At 34.1% G+C, this 19,260-nt stretch overlaps 1 pseudogene across 1 annotated transcript; it reads right to left on the reverse strand.

Moving 5' to 3' along the window:
• Positions 1 to 14,113: 14,113 nt before the first annotated feature.
• On the reverse strand, positions 14,114 to 16,559 carry LOC149880661 (uncharacterized; annotated as a pseudogene). Its single transcript, XR_016445765.1, has 2 exons — positions 15,866 to 16,559; positions 14,114 to 15,440 (listed from the first exon to the last, which is right to left on the reverse strand). The product of XR_016445765.1 is annotated as an uncharacterized LOC149880661 (transcript).
• Between the last annotated feature and the right edge of the window lie 2,701 nt (positions 16,560 to 19,260).

The following is a 19,260-nucleotide window of genomic DNA, read 5'->3' on the forward strand; positions in this document are numbered from 1 at the left end:
GTATCATTTTAGAAGAAGAAAAGTGTTTGTGAATGGCATGGATGAAATATGGGCTGTAGATTTGGTTGACATGCAATCTTTTTCAAAGTTCAACAACGGTGTAAAATATTTGCTCATGGTGATTGATGTGTTTTCAAAGTATGGGTGGATCGTTCCGTTAAAAAGTAAAACTGGAGTTGATGTAGCTAGCGCTCTAAGTAAAATTTTTGAGGAGAGAAAGTGTGTCAAAATGTGGGTGGATAAAGGTAAAGAGTTTTATAACAAGCATGTAAAAGCTCTAGGTGTGCAATTATACTCTACTGAAAACGAGGAAAAAAGTTCTGTCGTAGAGCGATGGAACAGAACAATGAAAGAGAGAATGTTTAAATATTTTTCAGCCAACAACACCAATAAATACATTGACGTATTAGATGAAATGGTGAAAAATTATAACAACACCAAACATTCATCTATCAAAATGACTCCAGTGGAAGCTAGCGATGAAAAGAATAAAGGTAGGGTATGGTGGAATCTGTATGGAAAGGATCAAGCATTACCAGAAAAACCAAAATTTTCAATGGGTGACAAAGTGAGGATCGTAAAAAAGAAGTCTCATTTTGAAAAAGGGTATACACCGAGATGGACTGAAGAGGTTTTTACCGTGTCAAATGTTCAGTACACGGATCCTCCTACGTATAAAATCGCTGATGCTAACGGTGAAGAAATTAAAGGTACATTTTATGAACAAGAAATGCAAAAGACCAATCAAGACATATTTAGAATTGAAAAAGTCATTCGTAAGCAAAAGAACAGATCACTAGTCAAATGGTTAGGATATCCAGACTCGTTTAACTCTTGGGTGAACAATAAAGAAGTGATTTCTATGAAAAAATGATCTTCAAAATTAAAAGACTTTCATTATTCTGAAAAATGATATAAATAATTTTCTTTTTTATATAACAGAGATGAGTTTTATTACAATTGAAAATTTTGATGAGTGTAAATTATCAGTCGGAGAAATTTACTCAGCGACCAAACCAGTAACTTATCAAAAAATACCATTAAAATATTCTTATTCCAATGGAGATGCTCCTCTTGTATTACGATCACCTACATTATTTTCGTATGGTGTATGCGAGAATAAAGAACCGGCAACACAAAAATTGACTGGTTATTCCATGCCTTTTGTCTGCTTTGATGCTAAAAAAGGAAAGACAGAAGAAGAAGCAAAGTTTATTAGCATGATGGAAAAGATTACTTTGTTCATTAGAGGTGAAGTAGATAAATTGTCAGTCAAACTTAAAAAGGGAGGGAGAAAAAAGCAAATTAATTCAGAAGAATTGAGTATTTTAAAATATAAATCTGATAATGCTGAATCTGCACCAGTCTTTTATGCAAAGACGTTTACTAAAAATGTGCAAGATGAAATAGTCATTACTTCTTTATTCCATAGAAAGAAAACAAATCTTGATATACAAAATGGAGTTAAAGGAGAACGCAGTAATAGAAATTTGGTCAAATGCTCTGGACATGATTTTATCAACCAAAGATGTTATGCTATTGGAGGACTTAGAATTGAGGGGGTATATATTGGTCCTTCGATTGTGTCTATTCAAGTTAAACTGGTGGAGGCTGTCATCATAAAAAATGCGCCTTTGCCTCATAGCATGATGCTGTGTGAAGACTTGAATTTAGAGGTGAAAGAATCAGATGAAATAGAGCAGGATTAATTAAAAATCTACGATTTTTTAGATTCTTTGAATCCATGGAAATTCTTCGAATTTTTAGATCCTTTAATCCATGAAAAATCTACGATTTTTTAAAATTTTCTGAATTTTAAAAAATGATCAACGTTGAAGGGATTGTACTGCCGAACAAACCTCTCACCAACTTTCAATTAATAGATGCTGCAAAAAAGCTTAAAATTAAAAACTTTAGAGGTGTTTTTGTGAGGGATGAATTGCCAGAAAAGACAAGAGTAAAAGAATGTGGCATTACCAATACGGGAGATTCTAGCACAGATGGATTTCATTGGGTGTGTTGGTATAAAGACGGAGACAAAAAATACAGCTTTGACTCTTATGCCCAGCCTCCTCTTGTAGAGCTAGTCCATTATTTAAAAAGACCAGTCTATTATAACAGCGAAAGAGTTCAGTTTGGTAACACGTCTTATTGTGGACACTTGTGTCTTTACGTCTTGAAAAAATTACAAGAGGGGAATGACTTTCAAAGCGTTGTTAACACACTTTGGTGAAAATTCGAAGAATTTCCATGGATCTGAAGGATCTGAAAAAAAAGTCGTGTCTATATAAAAATGATTGACAAATTTGGTAGAACTGAATTAGAAAGGTACTTTTATGATCCTTCCTCATCAACAACCATAACAGGTGATCTCTATGTCAGAACAGATGGAAACAGCACCATCACTGCAGACTTGGATTACAATTCTCATAAAATCATCAATTTAGGTGAGCCGACTAACGCACACGATGCTGCTACTAAAAATTATGTAGACACGCATGCGTCAGGAGGAGGATCATCGATTGGAACGGTAGACTTAGATTTGAACTTTCACAAGGTGATCAATTTGAACGAACCGACTAATCTTCATGACGCTGCTACCAAAAATTACGTCGATGTGAGTTCGAGTCAGTTTGTTAAAACAGACGGATCTAGCACGATCACTGGAATCATCGACATGAATTCTCACAAAGTAATCAACGTTTCCGACCCCACCGCTTTAAAAGACGCAGCGACAAAAGGGTATGTAGACACCAAAGTCACTTACAATAACATTTCTTACGTCGACATCAACATGACAGCTCATAAACTGACCAATTTAGCTGAACCTACATCAGCTTCAGATTCGGCTACTAAAAATTACATAGACACGCATGCGTCAGGTGGAACGACTGTGGGAAATGCAGATTTGGATTTGAACTCTCACAAACTGATCAATGTGACTGATCCAACCAACGCACAAGACGGAGCGACAAAAAATTATGTTGACTTGTTGTTGCAAAAATCGAGTTTGACAAGCGTCGTTCCAAGCTCGGGCTTCAGCAGTTTGGGATTCAAGTCTCAGACGATAGCCGCGTTAACCACTTCTCCCGTGTTTGCGTTTTCAGGAAAATCTGGAGTGCTGAGAAGGTTGTGGTTGGCTTTATACAGCGCCTCTGGAACAAATATTCCCGGTTAAGTTTTTATTCGAATCTTTACAGACGGAGAAATCAATGTGGGGAATTATGCAGAAACCACGGAAGGAATCGGAGTGGACGCAACTGGTCTCGCTACTGATTTGCTTTTTTCACCATTGGGAGGAGCTTTTTACGCCAATTCTTTGCAAGGATGCAACATGTACAACACCACTTCTTTAGGAGGATATTTCACGTTGGACATGCCTTTCAGAAACGACGTCTCCATTCAACTGGTGAACAGAAATGCTACTGCCATCACGTATTGGATTCAACCCTTCATTTCCACTCTTGCTTCCATTCCTGCCACCATACCTCTTTACAAGCTGTACTGTAGAACGTTTCGATTTTTGAACACCACTTACGGCAGCGAATACGTTTTGATGAACACTCCAGGAAAAGGAAATGGCGTCTCGTTGAAATACATCAAAATGCACATCATCGGCGCTTCTGGAAACTGGTGGGAATCTCGAGTCAGAATGTACGACGGAAATGTGCCTCCTGGAAACGGAACCGTTCTCACTCCTTGGACTCCATACAACACCAACAACTACACATCTTTTTCAGGATACGACGGTGATAGCACATGCTTCTTTGCCTCCTCCGGATTGGAAGATTTTTATTTGTCGTCATGGAACGGAGCAAATTTAACTTCCTTCAACAATAAATCCACAGGTCTTCTGTATCAATCCACATCTTCCATTGGATCAGCCACCACCATTTCCTTTTACAGAAATTTCGGAGAGGCAGATTCTATGCCTACTGTCGCAGCAGGTAGAAGACTCGTTGTCACGCTCAACTCTGGTGATGCTCAAGTCGGTCAATCTGGAAGTTTTTACCTTCTTCTAGGACAAGTCTATTATTACGCATAAAAAATCGAAGAATTTCACAATTGAAATTCCATTGTTACAAAAAAATCTAATGCACAGATGAAAAAAATTTTTTGAAAATGACTTAAATAAAATTTCTTAATATATAAAAAATAACAATGAGTAATATAGAAGAAGTTGACGATGTTGATCCTGTAGATATTGATCCTGAAGATTTACCTTACAATGAGTCTATGCTAGGTGATCCTGAAGATGATAATGATCCTGAAGATGATAGTTCTGACGATGATATTGGTGTCTTCACGCTTATCAGCAGGTTCGATCCTGAAGATTTTGATTCTGAAGATATCGATGATTCTGACGATGATTCTAACGATGATAATTATCCTGAAGATTTAGATTACAATTCAATGAGTGTTGAAGAGCGACTTGAATATGATGAATTCTTATATGATTTGAATTCTTATATGCGTAATGAAACAGGAGGAAACAACTTTGTCATTGAAGATGAGGAAGAAAGAAGAAATAAATTAAAGATTAGTGTGTTGATTGAAGGTTTTAAAAAAGATGAATATAGAACGTGTGCTTCTGCTGCTTAAAAAACAATAATCATTTTATTCTTTACATGTGAGGAATAAAATGATGTATAAAAAATAATTTTTTTGTGATAATAAAATGGAAAATCATGTGCATAAAAAATTATTTCATTACGACCGAAAGACGTGTAATAAATCATATCTTTTTTTCGACAAGTATTTGAAGCATCCTCCTGTAAAAGTGGGAACCAAGTATGAAATATTTGCTCAAAAAGACATTACGCTCAATAAACTGAGTCATTAGAAAATAACTTTTATGTTTGGAATAAAACTTAAAAGCGGATTAGCTTTAGTGAATTTAAGAGTAAGCCTAAAATCAAAACTGGATTATTACAGTCACAGCATCATAGTATCAGAGTCGGTGGATAATGTGATCATGGAAATTTACAATAACAGCAAGTCAGATGTCATTATTAAAAAAGGGGAAAGTTTATGCATTGTCAATTTCATAAATGAGTGAAAGAAATTATTTTTTTTGTAATAAAAATGGAATACAATTACGATGCTAAATCTAAACTTTATCCAGTTCTTCCAACAGCTCCTGCAGATGATGGAGGACATAATTACCGTCTTCAGAAAATAAGCGAAATCCAAAAAGAGATTGACAACGAGAGGAAAAAGAGAGTGCATCTCAGCAAAAAGTATCATCGCGCTTTCAGAATCATTTCTTTTGTAGACACTACGCTGCAAGCAGGTGGTGTTGCACTTGAAGTTGTTGGAATTGGAACTTTGAGCACCATCGCTGCTGCTCCTGTTGCGATTGCGTGTGAAGGTGTGGCTATTGGAATGGGGTTTTTATCCATTGTAGGAGGACAAGTGAACAAAAAACTAGCATTAAAAGCGGAGAAGCATGAAAAGATCAAAGTGTTGGCAGAGTCGAAATTGAACACCATCAACAGTCACATTTCAAAAGCTTTAGTAGACAACGTTGTGAGCGATTCAGAGTATGAATTGATTTTAGAAGAGCTTCAAAAGTTTAAGAGCCTGATGAAAGAAATAAGAACTAAAACAAAAATCAACATTGACGAGATAACTAAAGAGTCGTTAATCCAAAAAGGAAGAGAAGACGCGATAAAAGCGTTCAACAATATGTTTAAGAAATGATCTTAAGAAAAACTAATTTAAAAAACACAGTTAAGTTTGCGTTTAAGTTTTTTCTTGCGTTTTAAAAAATGTCCTTTTTTAAAATACTAGACCCAAACAAGAGGGATGAAATGGTGAGAGAATATGTTGAAAGAAGAAAAAGAATCTATCAAGATAGTTTGAATGAAAATATTTATGATGCTAATCTTCAGACTGATTTGAGCAAGCTTTACAAGCCTTTGATTGAAAGCAATGAAAAGATGATCAAAAGCATCGAAGAAAGTCGCAATGAAAAAGCGCCTCTCAGTCTTGATGATACAAATCAATTAGGAGGTGTTTCATCCTTCTATTTAAATAGATACAATAAGCTCTTCCCAAATAGTTCTAAAAAAAGAACTTATGAAACTAGTAGAGATGGTAATCAAATGCACATTGGAAAAATGGGGATGGAGGTGGATGGAAATGATATCATTGTTGGAGGAGAAAAGTATGAAGGAACACAAGGTCTTTGGGAGTTGCTAACCAATCCAAACATTTCAAAAGAGTTTTTGAACAGCAGCGGTATAAGCAAAGAAGATAAGGATAACTATACAAAAATTCTTTTCCAAAGTAGATCTATTTTTTCAGAATCAAATCCAAACAGGATAATATCTTCCAGAAGCCCAAAATACACAGAACTTATAAAACCTGTTTGGGAAGAAATTAAAAGTGAAACCAAAGTCAAAAAAGGCAATGGTGTGATTATTCTTCCAAGCGATCCAAATGCTCTTGTGGAAAATCTAAACTTGAGCATCGCTGCATGGCATGCTGGAAATAAAGGATCTAGAAATGTAGCTGTTTCCATTTGCGATGAGCTGTTGAGACAAAATAGAATTAATAAAGACGAGTACAAGTCGATGATGGCGTATATCGATATGAAATAAAAAAAAATCTTTGGAAATAAAAAATGATCGTTTATAGAAATAGATATGTTAAGAAGCATATTGTGGGTGGGAGTGGGATAATTGACACGCTTAAGAATTTCTTGAGAAGAGCAGCATCTTCAAGCGCTTCAAGAGCAGCATCTACTTTGGCTAATAAAATTGCAAAAACTGAATTGGGAAGAGAAGCCATCATGGCTACTAAATCTGCAGGAAAAGAGCTAGCTTCTACAGCCATTTCCACTGCTAAAGATGTGGCTATTGACAAAGGTAAAAAGACCATTGAGAAATTGTATGCCAAGACTGGAACTCCAAAACCGCATGAAGCTTCAAAGAATGATCTCAGTCTTAAAAGCAAAGAAATTATTTCGAGCATTGTTAACAAAGCAGCAGCAGCACCGGTGATGGATGAATATTCTATGTTTGGATCAGGATTGTCGAAGAACAATGCGATTAGAATACAAGATTTGGTGAAAAGGGGAAATGGACTTTTGATGGCATGAGGCAAATTTTTTTTCTTTGATGTATAAAAATGGCAAATTCCGATGTTTTAAATTTTACAGAAAAGATTATTGTGGATGAAGAAATTGAGAGATTTGAGTTTCATGAATACGAACCAGTGAATAAGAATCTAAACGTGGATGGAGAAATAAGAATCAATATTGAACAGCAAGATTTGTTCACGCTTCCATCTGAGGCATACCTTTTGGTTGAAGGAAGACTTTTAAAAGCGGATGGAGCTTCTTACGCTGATGCAGACCTTGTTGCTCTTGCAAATAACGGTATCATGCACATGTTCAGCCAGATTTCTTATCATTTGTCGAGTCAAGAGGTGGAAACCATTTACGAGCCTGGACAAGCGACTACCATGATTGGATATCTCAAATACCCAGTAGAGTTCCAAATTTCAGAAGGCATGAATCAGCTGTGGCAAAGAGACATATCAGCTTTAGCAAATGAAGCCAACACTGGATTTATCAACAGACGAGATTACATCATCAAGCAAAGTGAAGAAAAAGGATCGTTTTCGTTTTGCATCCCTTTAAAGCACATTTTTGGATTTTGCGACGATTACGATAAAGTGATCTATGGATTTAGTCATAAACTTACTCTTGTGAGAAAGAGCGACAGTGATGCTATTTTTAGAGCAGAAGCAGCAGCTGCAGGAAAAATAGATCTTAGTAAGATATCCTTATTTATGCCTCATGTTTTACCCTCTGTCGCGAGTAGTAACAATCTTTACAAAATAATTGAATCAAAGGTAGAGATACCACTTGCTTTTAGATCTAGACAATGTGATACCATCGCTGTTCCTGTATCCAATAACTTTAGTTGGAGGTTAGGCGTAAAATCAGTTAGTGAAAGACCAAGGTATATCATTGTTGGGTTCCAAACCAATAAAGCTGGAAGTCAACTAGAGAATCCTTCAGTCTTTAATCACTGCGACTTGAAAAACATGTATGTCACTTTAAACAGTGAAAGGTATCCTGCTGTTGATTACAATTTAGACTTTAATAACAATAGATTCTCAAGAGCTTATAGAGATGCCTCTAAGTTTGACAATAAAATTTATGGAACTAACGAAATTATATCTCAACCTAATTTGGCTGCATTAAATTATAAGAGCATTTGTCCTCTGTTTGTTTTTGATGTAAGCAAGCAGTCAGAGAGGTTGAAAAGTTCAGTGACAGATGTGCAAATAAAAGCTACATTCAATGCAAACGTTCCTGCAAACACGCAAGCCTTTGCTGTCGTCATTTCCGATAAATTGATTATGGCTAAATCAGATGGAAGCAAATTTAATTTTGCTTATTAAGTTCAAAGGACTCAAAAATAATATTTTTAAAATAAAAAATGAGATATACGAAAAAGGATTTGAAAAAATTACTGAAAGAAAACGGAATTTCCAAAACGTCAAACAATAAAATGACTTTATTAATGCTTGCGTTTGAAAACAACTTGATTAGTAAAGATGAATGGATTAAAGACGTGAAGGAAGACCGACCAGTGGGTAGACCGAAAAAGGGTTAAAAATTTCACAAGTGAAATTCCATTAATCCAAAGTGGATTTAAATCTATTTTCAAGAAGAATAAAATGAAACAGTTTTTTCCATTTTTTCTAGAATGTAGTATTAAAGAGACTGACGTAAATAAAAAAAGACATCTTGAGCTTCTTGCATTTGAAAAAACAGGTGTGTTTCGCGAATCTGTTTACATCACTGAAAACGGAGATTTTAATATTCCAAAAGAGTACAGCGACGAAGAGAGAGACAGACTTTACCAACTTGTATGGAGTAGTGATACAGAATATTCGCAAACAGAAAAGGAAATCAAAGAGCGTCTCAGTACTTGGAAAGGCTTGCCTAAAAAAGAAAAGCTAAGAATGATTGACAAGTATGTGCTTGGTTTGGATTGTGATTTCGAGGAGAAGAAAAAGATTTCTGGAAATCTAAAAAGCGCGATTTTAAATCATTCACTTGCTCCTAATGATATTGTATATAAAGACTTTAAAATACTTTCCATCAATGACATAAATTTAAAAAAATCGAATTTGATTTAAAAAAAAATCTTTACAAATAAAAAAGATGAAATATACAAGAAAACTTTTGAAAAATTTGTTAAAAGAAAACGGTGTTTCCAAAACGTCAGACAATAAAATGTCTCTCATGATGCTTGCGGTTGAAAACAATCTGATTAGTAGAGAAGAGGTTTTACAAAAATCAAAAGACAAAAAACCTGTTGGCAGACCTAGAATACATGAGAAAAAAGAAAAGAAACCTCTTGATCCAAAATATGCTAGACTTGGTTTAATTAGAAATAATCCTTTACATTTGAGAATAACTCATGTGGATACTGGCGAGGTGGTCGAGTACAAGTCTGCTTACGAAGCTCATAAAAAGACGGGACATAGCTGGCAGTACTTTGAATGCAGAAATGGAAAAGTAGTTGATGGATACAAATATGAGATTTCTGTAGGTAGAAATTTTTAAATTTGATATATATTGAATTTAAAAATTGAAAATGGCTTAAATAAAAATTTTTCATTAATAAAAATGGAAAACAAAACGTTGAAAGAATTAAAAGAAATTGCTAAAGAGCGAAAAATAAGAGGTTACTCTAAAATGAGAAAGGGTGATCTTTTAATGGTTTTAGATCCTCCTCCTAGAACTGTCTCTGCTCCTTCTGCAGTAATAAAACCAGTCATCGCTCCAAAACCAGCGATCATCCCGCCAAGACCTGTTGTAAAACCTCCTATTGCTCCTAAACCAATTCATTTGCAAAAACAGATTCTTGATGATCCTGTTTCAGATTCATCGCCTGTCATCACTCCTGTTCCAGCACCAAGACCTGGCTTAATTTCAACTCTGACCAGAGCTACAAAAAGTGTAGCGTCTTATGTTAAAAACAAGTTTATCGATATTAAAGACTGGGTAGAGCCCTACGTTCCTGAAGTAATCAAGAAGAATGTAAACGAATCAGCAAAACAAATCGATAAAAAAATAAAGTTGATCAAATCGCTTGTATTAAGAACAGTATATAAGAAGCCTGCGGTAAAACCAATTAAAATAAAATTCAAGTTGGTTGAAGATTCGGCAGAGGGTTCTGTAAGACAATTTTCTTATAGACCGTCTTCTCGATACCAAGACATTGCAGCCTTTTTTAATTTGGTGAGAGAATCTGTCATTCAAACCATGGAAGGAGAAAGAAACACAAAGGTAAGAATTATTTTAACGTGTGAAATGAAATCTGTAAGCATGATGACTGGAGAAGAAGTGACTCGAGAAGCAAGCTTTTCATCCAGATCAGAGATTATTCTAGCAACTACAGATGTAAGAGAGCTCATGGTCGAAATGGAAGAAAAAGTATTGGAAAGTAGTGTTAAATACAATGCTTTAGGATCTAATTGCACTATATCTAAGATTTTAAGGATGGATATCAACTTTACTGATTACGAGCCTCTCAGCGGTTCTTCCTATATTGAACTTCCTAAAGAGCTGAAAGACAAAAAGGCAATCATCAACATGGAAAACGACGACAATCAATGCTTTAAATGGTCAGTCACTCGAGCGTTGAATCTTAAAAATATGCATAACGGAAGAATCGATGAAGACTTGGTTTTAAAATCTGAAGAGCTGAATTGGGATGGAATGGAGTTTCCTGTCAAGACTGCTAAAATTAAAAAGTTTGAAAAAAGAAATACTGACATCAGAGTAAACGTCTTTGGATATGAAAATGAAAAACTTTATCCTTTGCAAATATCTAAATTTAAAGATCGAAAGCGCTGTGTTGATTTGTTGCTCATTTCAAACGACGACACTGATCATTATTGCGTGATTAAAAGTTTGAGTCGCTTATTGTCTACACAAACATCAAAAGGTAAAAGAAAACAACATTATTGCAGAAATTGCTTGCAAGGCTATGACCTGGAAGAAAAGCTCCAACAACATCAGCCTTATTGTTATGATAACGATGCAGTCAGAATCGAACTTCCAAAAGAAGGAACAACCGTTCAGTTTAAAAACTATAACAAGTCTATGAGAGTTCCGTACGTTGTATATGCAGACTTTGAAAGTTTCATCAAACCTCTTAACACTTGCACACCAAATTCTAAAGAGTCATACACCAAACAATACCAAAAGCACGTACCAAGCTCTTTCTGCTATTACATCAAATGCTTTGACGATAACCTTTACAAAGGAGAACCTGTCATGTACACAGCAGAACGCGATGAGGATGATGTAGCTCAAAAGTTTATAACCATGCTTGAAGCAGACCTTATAAAGATTTTATACAAGATTGATATAGTAAAAAAGAAAGTGGTTACTGATAAGGATGAAAAGAATTTTGAGACTACAACCCTATGTCATATTTGCGAAAAAGATCTTAACGATGATAAAGTATGGGATCACTGTCATTTGACTGGAAAGTACCGTGGAGCTGCTCATAACAAATGCAACTTGGATTATCAAATTCCAAAATTCATACCCATCATTTTACATAATTTGTCCGGCTATGACAGCCATTTGTTCATCAGGAAATTAGGAGGGAAACTCAATTGCATACCCAACAATGAAGAAAAGTATATCAGCTTCTCTAAACAAATCAAAGTGAGAGAATTTATCGATAAGAAAGGAAGACTTCGAGAAGTGTGGAAAGAATTGAGGTTCATCGACAGCATCAGATTCATGTCCTTCAGTTTAGACGCTTTATCTAAAAATCTGACTGATGACCAATGCAAAAACGTCGCTCGATATTACTCTGGAGAAAAGTTTAATTTATTAAGAAAAAAAGGCGTTTACCCTTATGACTGGGTTGACTCCATTGAAAAGTTTAAAGAAACGCAATTGTCACCTATTGAAGCCTTTTATTCCAAACTGAATGATGATGGAATAAGCTGTGAAGACTATGCACATGCTCAAAACGTTTGGAATGTATTTGGATGTAAAACGTTTAAAGACTATCATGAGCTGTACAACAAGTCCGACGTGCTGATACTTGCCGATATCTTTGAAAATTTCAGAGACGTGTGTTGCAGCTATTACAAACTTGATCCTGCTTGGTATTACACCTCCCCCGGTTTGGCTTGGGATGCAATGTTGAAACTCACTGGAATTCAATTAGAGCTTCTGTCTGATATTGATATGCTTAATATGATAGAAAAAGGGATACGCGGTGGAATTTGCATGATCAGCAAACGACATGGAACTGCTAACAATAAATACATGAGTGATTATGATCCTTCACAACCATCGAAATTCATTCAGTATTTAGACGCCAATAATTTATATGGATGGGCTATGTGTAAGCCTCTTCCTGTTAGAGGATTCAGATGGATGACTGATGAAGAGCTAAAAAATTGGAAATCCATGCCTTGTATTCTCGAAGTGGACTTGGATTATCCTAAAAGTCTACACGATTTACACAACGACTATCCTTTAGCTCCTGAAAGACTAAAAATTAATAAAGTGGACAAGCTGGTTCCTAATTTAAACAATAAAGAAAAATATGTCGTTCATCATGAAAGTCTAAAAATATATGAGCGATTAGGACTGATCATTACCAAAATTCATCGAGGAATCACCTTTGAAGAAGAAACCTTCATGAAACAATACATTGACCTCAACACCGCATTAAGAGCAAAAGCTAAAAACGAATTTGAAAAAGAATTTTTTAAATTGATGAACAACTCTGTCTTTGGAAAAACCATGGAGAATATTCGAAAGCATGTTGATATTAAACTCGTTACCACTAAAAAAGAAGTCTTAAAATTGTCAAGAAAGGTAAATTATGATAGAAATACCATTTTTGATGAAAACCTTACTGCAATTCACATGAAAAGAACAAAGCTCTTTTACGACAAGCCTGTTTATTTAGGACTAAGCGTTCTAGACATAAGCAAAGTTCTCATGTTTGAACATCATTATGACTATATCAAACCTAAATACGGAGACCGCGCGAAATTACTCATGACCGACACTGACTCGCTCATCTATGAAATTGAAACGGATGATTTTTATCAAGACATTGCTAACGATATTGAAGCTAAATTTGACACGAGCACCTTTCCTAATGATCATCCTGCCATTGAAAAATTTGGATTCAAAGTTGGAAAAAACAATAAGGTTATTGGCATGTTTAAAGACGAGGCTGGAGGAAAACAAATTAAAGAGTTTGTTGGACTTCGACCCAAACTCTACTCTTACAAAATTGATAAAAAAGAACACAAAAAATGCAAAGGGATTAAAAAGAAAGTCGTTGAGAAACACATCACTCATCAAGACTATTACGACTGCTTAATGAAAAAGACAGAAAAGCTTGCAGCCATGAACGTTATCCGATCTCATCATCACGATATCTACACCGAAGAAATCAACAAAATCGCTCTCAGCTCTAACGATGACAAAAGACACATCTTACAAGACGGAATTCACACTCTAGCTCTCGGACACTACAAACTAAAACCATGATTTACATTTATGGATTATGATAAACTCTTTCCTACAGATTAATTTACGGCATGATAGTCACAATAAAAAATATAACCATTTATATTTTTTTTAAACGACAAAATACACATCTTGAAAAATATCAATGCATGCCTAGAAATAACAACGCCATCTTGAATTTCCTTAAGTATAGAAAAGTATCAATGGCTCAGAATCCGCGACCACCTTCTTAGAAATTTATGGTCTTTGCTTCGAGATTGGGCGCCATCTTGTATCTACCTTCTTAGAAAATTTTAAAGATTTGGACAACAACTTTTATTAATTACTTGCAGGTTTCGACAGGCTTGGGTAGGACTCTCCTTAAGTATGGGAAAGGTATCAATGGCTCAGAATCCGCGACCACCTTCTTAGAAATTTATGGTCTTTGCTTCGAGATTGGGCGCCATCTTGTATCTACCTTCTTAGAAAATTTTAAAGATTTGGACAACAACTTTTATTAATTACTTGCAGGTTTCGACAGGCTTGGGTAGGACTCTCCTTAAGTATGGGAAAGGTATCAATGGCTCAGAATCCGCATATTCTAGTAGTAATATCTTTCAGACTTTCATAGCATTCTGCAACTATATTACCACTTACTTCATCAGCACCAATAGCTTTATTTCTTTTTAAAGATTTAAAGGCTATATCGAGCTCGTCGTGGGATAATTCAGAAGAATACTCATTGTTATAATGAGATTTATTTATAGGACACAAGTAGTCTTCAAACGAATTTTCGGTCAAAGGAATTTTTTTAGAGAAATTGGTTCCAATTTCAGTAAAAAATTTATTAAATATGTTTGCAATTTTGCTCGGTTCACATATATTTACATCTTCAAATTTTATAGTTTGTGGTAAGGAACTTAGGTGATTTTTTGATTTTCCTGTTATCTCTTTTATTATCTACCAGGTGCGCGTTGAGTTATTTTTAAACTTATTGATCAGATTAGTATAATAATTTTTTTTTAGATTTTTGCGAATTTTTTCAAATAAATATTTATAATTTTTATATATTTTTTCATTTGCAGAAGATTTAGTTTTTAAATATTTAATATACAACTTCTGCTTTATTTTCGAAGATTTTTTTAAGCCTTTTGTAATCCAAGGACTAATGAAGGTTTTATGACTTATAACTTTTTTACATACTGGAAAGTTCGCGTCATATACTGAGTAGAATGTTTCAAAGAATTTATTATAAATAGTACTTGCATCTTCATTAAAGTTGATGTGCCCCAATGAAATAATGATAGTTGATGTTTAAAATCATTTATTTTTTTGTCGCTGTAAATTCGTTTTTTTACAGTTCTATTTTGTTTAATTTTATTTGATAATGTTGTGTTAAGGGTTAGGAAAATAGGGAAGTGGTCCGATATATCAGTTTTTACGATACCTTTTTGGATGGAGTTATTAAAGATGTCTGTAGTAAAGATATTATCAATGAGAGTAGTAGAATTTTTTGTTACTCTAGTTGGATGATTGATTAAAGGAATTGCGCCAGCTAAAAAAATTTCATCATAGAAACTTCTCACTTTTTTGTCTTTGTTATAAATAAGACAGTCCAAATTAAAATCCCCAATTATAAAGTTTTTTTTTCTTTCGTTGTTACCAGCGTGAACTATATGATGTTGCAAATAAAAGCTAAAATTTTCGCACGCGCCGTCAGGTGGCCTATAGCAGCTGCTTATAAGTATGTTTTTTCCTTTGTTAATAATTAATTCAATGGTTGCGATCTCTTTATCTTTGTCAGAAACGCTCAAATCGCTTCTAACTTTATACGCAACGTTTTCCTTAACGTAGATAAAACTCCTCCACCGCGTTTATTTGTTTGTCTTTCTAATGAGACTAATTCAAAATTCTTTAGATGAAAATTAGAATTATTTTCAAGTTCGATAGAAGGGCACCAAGTTTCCGTAAGACATATAATATTAAAAATGTTTTCAGTTTCTTCTAGAAAATGTCGAAAGTTTTCATTATTTTTGCTTAAACTCCTTATATTTATGTGGAGGATTCTGATTCTTTCACTGTTTGTATCATTTACGTTTTTAAAAAGAAATTCTTTAATGGTGCTAGGGTAATAATATAAACTGTCCGTGTACATATCACTAAAAAAATTTACATCTGGGTCTGCGTTTTCATCTGACGTAATGTATTTTTCATAAAAATTATAGGTTAGCGATTGAAAGTCATTCATTTTTGTAATTATTTTTTGAGCACATTTTAAAGAATTTCTTTTCGTTATCGTAATTATTAATCGCGCGTTATAAGTTTATAATAGACAACTTTTGCATACTTACCTGAGGATCTTAATTCTTTAGCTTTTGCAAAGAGTATTTTTCTTTTTTCAATCGTTCTTTCGCTATAGTCGTCGTTGAGATATATACGTTCATTCCAAAGCTTTAGTCGTTTATAATGCTGTAATATTTTTTCTTTGTCTTTATAGTTTAGGAACTTTACAACTATTGTTCGTCGCTTTTTATGTCCAGATTCATTTTTTTTTCCAGTTCTGTGGGCTCTTTCTATTTGAATGTCGTGTTTTATATTTAATTTTTCTTTAATAAAATATTTTACTTTCGACTCGCTTTCTTCCCATGATTCGTTTTCTTTTTCTTCAAAACCTTCAAACCTCAAGTTGTTTCTCCTGCTGCGATCTTCTAATTCAGCAATTTTGTCTATAAAAATTTCGCTTGAAGTTCTTTTTTTATTTTCTTTGATTTGATTTTTTAGTTCTTCATTAAGTTCGTTTGTTTCCTTTATGGTTTTTTCGTAGTTTTCGTTTTGGAAGTTCATCCCGTTGTTTATTGTAGCAATTTCATTTTTTAGTAATATGTTTTCGTTTTTTAATTGCTCTATTTTCACTTCAAGTTTGTCAATTTTCTCTCCAAAGATTTTTAACAAAGTATTTTCATGAGCTTCTAATAGTTCTTTCATTTGCGTGATTGTTAAACTTTTAGCCATTTTTTTTTTTTAGAAAAGAAATGCGTCTTATCTCGACAAAAGCTTCACGCAATATCGCTTAGACAAAAGCTTCACGCAACATTCACGCTCGCTCGCAATTTTCACGCTCGCTCGCTATTCACGCAATACACACGCTCGACAAAAGCTTCACGCAATATTCACGCTTAGGAACATCCCAACTAACACAAAACTTTCGAGTACGTTTGAATAACGTTAGAAACGTTCTTAGAACGTGCCCGACCGTTTCTAAGGTTCTACGAACGTTTCTTGAACGTTTTGTATTAGCTGGGATATTCTTAGACCTTGTATAAAACTATTTGCTTTGTTTTTCATCAGAAACCATTTTTCTATTCCAAAAATGTAAAAAACAACTTTTTTCACTGGGGGCCTAAGGTGGAATGACATATTTTAGGAGAATGTCCAGGGGTTTTGTTGCTCAAAATGTGTAACTAAGAGCCATTGGACCAAATTTCTAGTATGTTGATTTAATACCTAGAAAACAATTCTAGTCAAATTTTGATTTCTGGTCAAAGTCTTACTAGACCATACTAACTTTTTTTTCAAATTTTAAAAGTGGAGAGCTAAGCCAATACGCACTAACAAAATTAACCAAGGAGGCTGAGCATTCCCAGAACTACCTACGGCTACACCACTGCCGATAGTATATTATGGTTTTCCATATGTTTATATATCACATGGTTTTGTGTACAGTTTACAGTATGTTTAATTAATAATTTAGAAAACAATTCTTTTTAAAATGTTTGTTTCCTCGTATAATTATTTCTTATTAAAGATTATAAATCTGTTAATTTCTTGATGGGAACAGTGTAAAGCCAATCATGAATTATAAGTTTTTAAAAAACGAGTGTAGTACTTCAATATGCATTCATTATTTGAGGAGTTGTTTAACTAGTAGCGTTAAGAAACGACCGTACTCATCCGACGCTCTAAAGACCTCTGTATATATGTTGTTGTTTTTTTCGTGTTTTTAAAGTTTTTGGTTGTTTTTCAGTTGCAATACCTTTTCATCTTCTATTAATGTGGCAGGTTGACGAGTCTTCGTATTTTCGTCTTTTCCCAGTTGTTTTTTTTAACTTTTCTTCTTACGCTTTTTCACTTATTTATACGAAGAATTGATGAATCATCTTGTGTACGTTGATTTCGATCGTTGTTTTTAATTTTGTTCTCCCTCCTCACAGTTTTTATCAAATTACAACGAAATGCTCAATCGAATATTTAGAGTGTTTATCACAGTCTGACGACTTGAAATTATTTTTAAAAAACCTCGTCAAATTTATCAATTCAGGTTTTTTTAAGTAAGTAAAGGTATCCTTATAGAAATATTTTGCACGCGTTGATATGATAAATAACGCCTCGTTTTGTCATTTTCTTCATAGTTATAAGAAAGATATAGTTTGGAAGCGAACAATAGCGCATTGTTTTAACTCTTTCATACTGTTTTTTCTCGTTTCCGGACTTCCGAACCTGCACAAAAAGATTGTTGTTGTTAGCAATTGCCTGTTATTTTTTTTAGTTGTCTTTCTGTTTTATTGAAATTGATTTTTTTGATATGCCTGGTGAAAATTGTGCAATATTTGGTTGTTCAACTTCAAGAAGACACAAAGGTATCAGCATTTTCAAAGTTCCTACTCCAACTAATGATGCAAATAAGAAATGGAGTAATGAGCTTATTAACGTAATTACTAGAGACAGACTCATCGATGACTCTTTGAAAAAACGAATTGATTCCGTTAAAAGTATAGTAAACCCACCTTCCTATAGTCTAGCAACATTTGCTACAACTGGAGTAACATCAACACAACTTATGCCAATATTTTGGAAAGCAGTGCGTTATCTGGAGAGTACAAATTTGAAAGTTATAGCTGCAACTGCAGATGGTGCATCTCCAAATAGGAAGTTTTTTAAAATGCATAAGAAATTAGATGGTGGCTTAGAGAAAAACATTATATATCGCACTAAAAACTTATTTAGTAATGATAATAGATTCATCTTTTTTTTTGCAGATGTTCCTCATCTAATCAAAACTTCTCGAAACTGCCTAAGTAATTCTGGCTCTGGATGTAAATCACACTACATGTGGAATAGTGGATTTTTTCTTCTTTGGAATCATATTTCAACATTTTACAATTCTGATTTAGAAAGAGGTTTAAAACTTGTTCCTAAACTAACAAGCGATCATGTAAACTTAACACCATATTCTGTGATGAAGGTACGTCTTGCCTCCCAAGTATTGAGCGAAACGGTAGGAAATGTTTTAAAGCAGTTTGGACCACCAGAAGCTGCTGGAACTGCAGAATTTTGTTTAATGATGGATGTGTTTTTTGATTGTTTGAATGTAAAGAACAGTGTTGAGCATATAACAAAAAGAAAAGCATTTTTAAAACCTTATGAATCAGTAGATGATTCAAGATTTGCTTGGTTAGATAACTTCCTCTTATACTTTAAATTGTGGAAAGAATCTATAGATCAGCAAGAAGGAAGTTTTGATGAGAACTCAAAATCAAAAATGTTTATTTCTTCTCAAACTTATGGTTTGCAGATTACAGTGCATTCATTCAAAGAAGTTGTTAAATTTTTACTTGAAAATGGTGTTCGATTTGTATTTTCTGAAAGATTCTGCCAAGATGACCTTGAAAACTATTTTGGAAGACAACGTGCAATTGGTTGCAGAAAAGATAATCCATCTATCAAAGATTTTG

Source organism: Hydra viridissima, unplaced genomic scaffold (genome assembly GCF_058129835.1).
Source record: "Hydra viridissima isolate aposymbiotic clone 2 unplaced genomic scaffold, HvirCarnegie_v1 scaffold_12, whole genome shotgun sequence".
Lineage (NCBI taxonomy): Eukaryota > Metazoa > Cnidaria > Hydrozoa > Anthoathecata > Hydridae > Hydra > Hydra viridissima.